Source organism: Globicephala melas, chromosome 1, assembly GCF_963455315.2.
Source record: "Globicephala melas chromosome 1, mGloMel1.2, whole genome shotgun sequence".
NCBI lineage: Eukaryota > Metazoa > Chordata > Mammalia > Artiodactyla > Delphinidae > Globicephala > Globicephala melas.
In genome coordinates this window covers 3,495,756-3,505,960 of record NC_083314.1, presented here as the reverse complement: position 1 = coordinate 3,505,960, position 10,205 = coordinate 3,495,756, and positions in this window count along the sequence as shown.

The window sequence follows — 10,205 nt, the reverse complement described above, 5'->3', positions numbered from 1 at the left end:
AGACCCATGCCCCCTGCAGTGGAAGTGTGGCGTCTTAACCACTGGACCAGCAGGGAAGTCCCAGAAGTTCTTACTTTTAATATAAAGAAATGTATGCATTTTTTTCTTTTGTGGATGGTGCTATTTGTATCTTGTTTATATAGGTAGCTTCCAGACCAAAAAGTATGGCATCAGCTCCTCCTTTGAGGGACCAGACACACATTTTCATTCACTTCTTGGAAACTCCCATTTGGTCCTGGTAAACGGAATTGATAACTGCCCAGTGTCCTGGGATCAAGGCTTCAGTGTGGTCTTTCATCCCTTCCAGGGCCCATCATCATAAAAACTGATTGATTCCATTTTTCAAAGGGTCTGGAAGGTGTCCATTATTTTGATACCTGCAGCCAAGGCCCTAGTATAAGCCCTTCCTACCTTTCGATTAGACTATTTTAATGCAAGCTCAGGGTCTCCCGGACTGGACTCCGAATGCTCTCATCTTTGGTTTATCCAACACATTGCTGTCAAATAACTTTCTTATAGTGCATAGCTGATCATAACATTATCTCTCTGTGATTTTCCCATGGCTCACAAGGAAAGATCACTCTCCCTTGCTGACCTGAGACCCACCCCCTCCACGATCTGCACCTTACCCTATGCACGAGTTCACCTGCTCTACTCACTGCATGCTGATTACCATCTACTCTTTATGTTCCTGGAACTGATTTTAGTGTGTTCTGCCTACTTGGAAGGACTTGACCCCAGAGACAGCACTGTAAAAGGTCACTGTCCCATTAAGTCTCAACTCAAATGTTATCTACTCTAAGAATCATTTCTGGATCCCTGTTTACATCCTCCTTTTGGAGTTATTGCTCTTGGAAGTAATTTCTCCCTCAACTTAAATCCCACTCATGTTTTTTATCTCCCATCCTCAGTTCTTTGAGAGGCAAGTTTCTTTGGGAGGCAAATGAGTTCTTCTTTATTTGAAGAATAAATTAATGGAAAGAGAAGATGGGAATAAAGAGGAAAGTGGCAGGGGAAAGAGGGAGAGGGAGAAATAAGGAGAAAGAACTTTGGGGAGGAAAGAGAAGGGAAAAGAAGATGTGGTGGGAGGGGGAGAAAAGGGAGACAGATGAGAGGCCTGAGTTGAGGAGAAAGGGGAGAAGGACCACAGCAAGGGAGGTGAGTGCTCAGCAGAGACACCAAGACAACCTCTACCACCAGATATAAAAATACTCAGTTTAACAGAGTGTGGCCACACCAGGAATAGACTAATAGAACAGACCTGTGAGCATATAGGGAATGTAATTCAAGGTGGACCCGGCAATCAGAACAGGGGACAAACTACAGAGGCATCTGATTAGTGATATGGAAAAGAATGAAACTGCATTCCCATCCCATATCCCCCCCCCCCACACTAATTCCATTTAGTTTAGAGATTTAAAACCAAAAGGAAAAAAAAATTAAATGTTTAAATAAACAAATATGAGAATAATTTGCATACGTAGGAAAGAGAAGGATTTTTTTAGCAAGATACAAACAGCACCATCCTTATAGGATGGTGTAGGAAATGTAGGAAAAAATTCATACATTTCATTACTTTCAAAGTAAGATCTTCTGTTCATTGAAATGTACCATGTTAAGAGTGAAAAGACAAGTCACAAGCTTGAAGTGTATACATGTAACATATATGAACAACGTAGAATTAATATGCAAATACACACTCATACAAACATGCGTATTTATACATTCTATAAAAAATTAAAAATAATTAAAAAGTTGGGCAGGTTTTATTCAGTAGTGAACAGAAAATAGATGGCTTCTAAACATGGGAGAAGATATTTAGGCTTTTTGTTAATAAGGAAAACAAAAAGGGTATGAATGAAATGCTCATGGTAGACAGGGAGACCTCCGATTGGGGTGCACCTTGCTACACCCACTTTGACAAACACTTGGCTTTAAATATGTTACACGGACATAAAGCCTTGAATTAGAGAACATTCTACTAAGAGCAGAGTCAATTTCCTGATGCCCTGACTCCTCTCTCACAACTTTCTTCCAAAAATTGAGGGTTCAGGATTGGCTCTGTAGTTATATAAATATAAAGCAAGTCCCCACCCATCGTCCTTGGCCATTACAGTGAAGTCACCATAAATCTGAATGCTGATGCTGCAGATTAAGATGCCAACTATTCTGTCCAGTGATGTAAGTGGGTGTCTTCAGCCAGAACCATGCCCTTGAAGAGGGTGAGAAATGTTTTGCCTAAGTGTGTATCTAGAGCTGGTAATTTTCCAAAAACAAAAGGAATCGGTTCCAGAAATTCTGAGAGCTTTCTCAGCCTCTCCAAACTAAAAGCTGCCAGCAACCTCCTAATGGCAGTTCCAGCAAAGAAAAAAGAGATTCTGTCTTTCCTGGGTACCAGCATCATACCTGCTTCACAGATAGTCTGTATTCTGAATACATACCCTAAACCAGATGTTTTCCTTTATATCAAATAAATTGAAAAGAATGGTTGAAGCTTTAAAAAAAAATTGATGGTTCATTCAAATATTCAAAGAGAAAACTACACGGAATGTACACATAAACATTACCCCCAAAAGAGAAAAAGGGAATGGCAAAAGAAAGTGGTTGTTGATGAACACAGATGTGAAAAGTATCGCCACTAAGAAATGGGTGGATTCTATGCTCCAAGATATTCCCCAATAACCCAAAAGGATATATGAAAAGTTTATTAGAACTACCGTTTAAAGTAAGTTAAAGTAGGGCTTAAAGAAGAAAATGACATTTCAGATGTTTAATTGGCAGATGTCAGAAAGTAAGTAAAGGAGGGAAATAAAGCCATGAGAAAGCAAGATAGAAAAGAAGTTGACAATCTAATTAGGAACAGAGAGGAAAATTGTAAGAAAGAAAAGCAAAAGTTAAAAAATCTATACTTTAAAATAATTTAAGTAATAGGAAAAAATAATAATTATAGAAAGTAGACAATGGGATCCAATCGACACAAGAACATGGTTAATAAAGAGGGTAATGGAGGAGAATGAATATTCAAGCATATTTTTCTGAAATACCAGGAGATAAATTTCTGGATTTCTAGGGTCTGCGGTAAATAGTTGGTGATGATGGGGGCACTACCCACCCTCTGCACCGTGCACATGCCACTGCTCACACCGAGAGGTGGAGGGTGTGTGCCTTTCATTGACCTTGTGACTGGCTTCTACCAATACCTGTGGTGGAGGTGAGGTTCAGGCACTTCTAAGCCCAACTCTTAAGAGTCCTAATGGCTTTCACTTCAGGTAAAATAATTCCACTTCAGGGAAGATTTCCTTTCCTGACCTCTCCAGGAAGAGTAAGGATTTTCCTGATGCTTGACATCTACAGGGAACTGTGAATATTTTTACCCTAATTTTCGTCACATTGCAGCAATCCCCCACCCAGATCTGAATGATCATGTTAAGATTTCTGTCCAACGAATAAATGGGTTGAATGATACATGAATGAACATCACAGAGATAGTAGTGACCACCATCAGAGAGAATAACGCCACTAAAGATAAAGAAAAAAAAAAAGGATGAGAATGAATAATCTATATTTAGAGGGTCAAAAGTAACCTGAAGAGTAAGATATTGTGGAGGTCCTTCCCACTCAGTTAACCAGATCTTGGATAAGCCTGCATGTGCATGAAAAGATTATTGGGCTCAGAAGTGAGTAAGAGAGGACAATTGAAAAATGAACTAAATCTAAATAAAAATGGAAGGAAGCTGAATGAAGGAAATTGGAATTGTTTTGATGGCATGTGATAATGCCCAAATGTGGCCTTAGTTTAGGGAGTCTAAGACAAGGTCCAAGGTCCCGCTGACAAGCTGAGAAGGTAAATACAGAAATCAGGGTGAAGCCAAGAGCCTCAGATAGGGCAAAGGAAACCCAAACTATCTACAGGAGAGAGGAACCTCATTGTTTACTCTCAGGATCTGCAGATTGAGCTTACTCAAATACAAGTTTACATATTAAAAAGAAAAAGATAACAAAACATTAAAACTTCAGTAACTTTCTAAACCCTGTGTTTTGCTTCCACTTTGGACCTATACATTTCAATTATTCCCACTTACCTCTCAACATTTAAATAATCAACTGTTATCCTCTAGGGAAAATTATACCTATAGGTACATATAAGTTATATCTATATATCTGTATCTATCTATACATCTGTATCTCTATGTATGTATTTAATTTCCAGGTTATATGTCTGTCTTTTCAGGAAATAACCAAACTTAATCATTATTTCTTGGTTCAGACATCACCATGCTATTGGCCACTCCCCAGCCTGAATCATCATACCACTTCTTTCGGTAATATCAAATTACTCATTCATTTATTCAATAAATAATTATTAAGTGCCTACTATATGCCAGACCCAGTGAAACAGGTGGGGATACAAAATAAACTCTACAAGTATGAACTCTGTTGTACTACTAGGGTCCAGGCTAAGCTTCTATAACAAAGAGACCCTGAAGTATAGAAAAACAAATAACAAAATGTTTATTTCTTTCCTGTACCAGTCTATCGACCGGTCAGGCTATCCTTAACACTTACAGACCCAACATGTCTGTTCCAGTGTTTGCTGTATTCCAGCCAATGTAAAGGAGAGCTCATGGGGAAAGAGCAGGAAAGTTCATGGACAATCGTATATGAGGAAAAGGCCTGAAAAGATCATACATCTATCTGCTCAAATGCTTTAGATGAGAGGGGAGACACATACCTCAACTGGCTGTCAGAGGAATGGGAAATATAGTCTTTAACCTGGCAGCTCTGGGTCAGCTAAAAGTCTGCCATGCATAAGTGGAGAGGAATGGATATTGGGCGACCAGAAGTCATCTGCTACATCTCTTGTCGGCCATCCTAGAATCTCCGTGATGTTTCAGTGATAAGTGATGAATAGTGACTATGCCTTTAACAGAGACTTTGGGGGCCACGGAAGTTGACCTGGATGAAAGTCATTTAAGCTGGACTCTTAGGATGTTTAGGGATTAGTAAGATAAAAGGTAGAGTGAAGGAGTGCTCAGGCAGAAGGTGGAGTGTGCAAAGATAAATGAGGGCAATTACGGCAACTCATGGAAAGTATCACTAAATCCTAGATTGGTGTCTGGTACCTAATTGTCCCTGGTACATAACAGACACTCAATACATATGTACTGGTGAATAAATGAATAATCCATTGAGTTCAAATACCAGCACCTCTATTCCCAACAAGCAGTTTTCCAGTCTCCAAATTCTTCTCGTGATAGAGAATTTCTATCAAAAATACTGGATATTTATTTATTCAGCCACCAAGCCAGCCAGTCAACTAGCATTTACTGAGTATCTGCTATTGTAAATCTTGGGACATAAAGCAATGAACCAAAAGAGAGACTCTATTCAAATGGCAGTCTATGAGGGAGGGCAGAAAATGAAAATTAGTCAACCACAAAATAAAAAATCAACACTGCGACAAAAAATAGTAAAGGTTGCCATGAGAGCTTGACCCAGGATTTGATCTAGATAAGGATGCCCAAGAAGGCTTTTCTGAAGATATGATTAAAGGACACTGAAAGATACAGAAGGATTAGCTACTTAAAAAGGGGAAGGAAAACTGTGTGTGGTAAGTTCCTTTGTAGAGTGGAATCCTGGGGTCATAAACGAGAGTCAGAGAAGCCCAGTTTGGCTGAATTGAGGCTGGAGGAAATGGTTGAAAATAAATCAAATGCTGGATGACCACCCACTAGTGAGTTTGTTAAAGACTGTTGGGTCTTGCCAAATTTTGATGTGTTCTTTTCCCCCTCACATATGAATGAAGGTCATGTGAACAATTCTTACCAATAGCCTGTGAGCAGAGCATCCCTGCCAACTTAATTAACAGCGGTTGTGTCTTCTCCATACTCTTCCTCTCTTTCACCCATGCACCTGGAGGCAAAGGGCTCTGGCTTTGTGGGTAGCACGCCTGACGTAGGGGCCCTAAACCCCTCCTTGTAGGAAGCACTGATTTCACTGACACCATAGGGATTAGAAGATCCTCTGGTCCCTTGTTGACTCATCCTCCTCTTGCGCCATCCACTCCTCTCCCTTTGGGGACGTTGCCCCAGCAGGGATTCCATTGCTTTGCAGTATCTTTGGCTCTGGTCCTTGCTCCTAGCATCTCCTCCACCCAGGTACCAATGATGGTAAATGGTATTATAGACGATCCTATGAAAGTCCTCAGGACAGACTGTGATGGTGCTGCCCAGGTTTCAAGCTTAGCCCTCATCACCAACCTCACTCGGTCACGTTCAGCCAGTAACTTACCTATCCAGGTCTCAGTCACATCATCTGTAAAATATCGATCATAAACATACTTAGTTTTATGCGTGGTGTGAGGATTAAATGAGTTAATATATATATAAAGCCCCGAGCACAGTATCTGGCACATCGTAAGCTTTCAGTAAACACCAGCTATTAATCTTATTTTCCTTATTAGACATTGAAGAAGAACTAAAACAATAGTAACAAAACTAAAACAAACAAGAAAACACTTGCACTCATGGCTAAAGAGACTGTTCATTTTCTGGTTCAATCAAGAGTTTTCTTTTTCTTTGACATGCAAGATCCTAACCTTTTCTGGACCCATGTGAATCTGGATTGAAATGCCAGTTCCTTATTTTAGGAACCTTGTGGTCATCTGCAGAGACTTGCCCATTCAGTTTATTTACTCATTGTATGTAACTGAGTTACCTTCTCCCATTTAATCTTCTAAAGGCCTGCCCCCGGTTAATTATCAACCCTGGAATGGCCTTTCTATTTGCATGGCCCTGCCTCTCTGCTTTGTATCTTTTGCCCCCTCACATTGGTATGGCCCACGCTTTCATTGGGTTATATACTGCCCTGACTTTTTTGGGAAGAACAGATGCCCATTTGAGTTAGAGACACAAAGATGTGGTGACGCTAAATTTACAACACTATGAAGCCATGCTTTCTCCCACTGTAGCTCAAGGTGGTTATTTTCATGTTTGCAAATTGGAGTAAAACCCAATAGGAAGAGTGAGTAGGAAGCCCTTTTTCTGCCATGGAGGGCATGGGGGAAGGAGCAGGGCTAACTTCAGGAAAGAAACAACATTGGAGACATGCTTAGAATTTTCTCTGCAAGGGAGGGAAGTGCATTCTAGACCAAAGGTCGCTGGGATGCCCTGTGCCTCTCAGTAGCTGTGGCCTCCCTCTGGTTGCCTGGGTAATGTATTGAAGACACACACAAGTCTGGCCCTGCACCATCTAAGGAAACCTGATTGACCTCATGATATCCACTGGCGACAGGAAAGTAAGCCGTGTAATATTTCAAGCTGTCACAAAGGAAACCACTTTCACAAAAGTTTATAGGGGTTAAAGGCCCCTCCACATTGCAACAGCTGTCACTGTTCCCTCTCAGTTCAGCAGCACCCGCCTCCTCTGAAGAGAACCATAGCAGTCCTACCCCCAGCTGGCTGTGTGGCCTGTCTCCATGGTAGAGGGCAGGCCAAACCTCCAATCAACCTCCCTCTCCTGGGGATTTCACCTAATGATGTCCTGAGAGACAAAAAATACTACAATAGTAGTAATATTTGGTCTCTGTTGAGTTCTTGTATCTCAGGCAGTTGTTATGTCTTTTATCTCTTACAACACACATCTGAATGTAATATTATTATCCCCTGTAGGGGAGAGGGCTTCCAGTGAAGTGATCTTCAAATACAACAAATATAATATATTCAAATAGACACATTCAATATGTACATGGAATAAATCGCTCTGGACACCTGGCTTATGAGGAAAAGTTATTGAGAAACATTTCAAACATATTTCCCAAGTCCAGCCTGCGTGTCTCATCTCTGCCTGTTTTCCTGTCTGGATCCGTCCTTTTCAAATGTGCTCTCTGCAGAGTCCTCTGAGTTCCTTGAAGCCTCCCACTATGACTGAAATCCTGACGGGGCCGAGGGAGACGGGTGGGAGAATGCCAGGGAAAAACCAGTGGTCCAGCAATTACAAAAGTGAGTAAGTCTGCAAAGACAGATGAAAACTGAAAGGCAAAAGGCTCTGCCTACCATGTAAAGGAATTATTTTAGATCCTTTAGCGACCTGCTCACCACAAAGCAGAATGTCTTCTGAAGGCAACATAGTGCTCTATGGATCATGGTTTCCAGCTACCAAATTTGAACAGTACTGGGACTCTCAATCGCCTTCCCCATGAATTCGACTGATTTGCACTTATCTTGTACCTTTGGATAAAAACCGTTTTCAGCTAAGCCCTTATTCTATCACCTTTCAAACCATCTACCATCCTAGCTACCAGGTAGGATAAGCACTTGTAGGAGAGCCAAAACATAAATAATACTATGAAAATGCATATCTCAAAGAAATATATCTATTCAAAGTAGTATGTACTTATTTCACAATATTCTCTTCTTAGGATAAGAATGGAATATATTGAAGACTAGATGTACTTCCTTCAATTTCAAGAAACTATGACCAATCTCTAGCTAAACAAGTTGTCTTCCTTAATACAAAACAAAGCTCTCAACCTGAATATCACTACTTAGTTTATTTTCCAAGCTTCCTCCATTTGTTTCTTTTTTTTTTTCAGAAAGGTGAAATTTTATTCATTTTCTAAAAGTTTCCAATTTAGTTTTAAAATTTTTTATTTTATATTGGAGTACAGTTGATTTTACAGTGCTGTGTTAGTTTCAGATATACACAAAGTGATTCTGTTATACATATACATATATGTATTCTTTTTCAGATTCTTTTCCCATTTAGGTTATTACAGAATACTGAGTAGAGCTCCCTGTGCTATACACTAGGTCCTTGTTGATTATCTATGTTATATATAATAGTGTGTATCTGTTAATCTCAAACTCCTGATTAATCTCTCTCCCCCTCTTTCCCCTGTGGGAACCATAAGTTTGTTTTCTAAGTCTGTGAGCCTGTTTCTCTTTTGTAAATAAGTTCATTTGTATCATTTTTTTTTAGATTCCACATATAAGTGATATCATGTGATATTTGTCTTTGTCTGACTTTCTTCACTTAGTATGATCATCTCTAGGTCCATCCATGTTGCTGCAAATGGCATTATTTCCTTCTTTTTTATGGCTGAGGAATATTTCACTGTATATATATGTCTACATTTGTTTCTGAAAGTGTTGTGAACTTATTTTTCATAATTAGGCAGTATGTCTCATCAGCTGACCAGCATATCAATATGTCTTACTGTGTTATGTATGACCCTTATCAGCAAAATACATGTTACATGAGCAATCCTGTCCCCTTTCGTGTCTGAGAGCACTTCATGTACCTCTGATCTCCAAATTGCTATCTTTAGGAGTGGCAAAGACAGGCCCATTTCTCATCTAACCTGCTTCCTGGCATCCCAGCTAGACTCCCTTATAGGTACTTATGTATCTCTTTGCCTCCCTTGTAAGTAAGACGTGACCAAAATATTGCATTCTCCCATCGGAACAGGAGTGCAGGCGACAGCACATCTTCCCGGCCGGCCATGCATGGTCCTCCATGCCCTTCCTCTTCTGTAGCCTGAGGCTGATGAAGCCACCTGTCAGAGAGAGAAGGCTTCAACAACCTATTGATCAAGAACCTATTTTATAATAACTTTATATGGAGTATAATCTGTAAAAATATCAAATCACTCTGTTGTGCACCTGAAACTAATACAATACTGTCAATAAACTATACTTCAATAAAAATAAAAATACCTCTTTGGGACTTTACATGAGCCAAAAATGAATGCCTGCAGGTTAAGACATTGAAATGAAGGAGGTGATGGTGTTAGAATAGTATGTACTACATAAACCAATAACCCAGCCAACACCTGCCTTGGGCTCCAGACCTGGATTTCTAAATATCTCTTGTCTACTCATAGCAAGCACAGCATATCCAGAACTGAAACAATTATTTTGGACTCCAAACTTATCTTTCTCATTTTTAATCACCACCCACTCTACTTACCAACCTAGGGATTTTGGCTCATCCTCTCTACCAGGGCTTCCACAGCTTTGGCACAAATACAATCATCCGGCAGACTTCTTATAACACTGAACTTCGCACCCCCCCCCCTCGCCGCACTTCCTCCATCCCACTGACTCTGATTGAGGAAGTCTGGGGTGGGGAGTGACCCCAGGTGATGCTGATGCTGCCACTGACCACACTTTGAGTAGCCCTGCAGTACACCGTCTCCTCCAAAC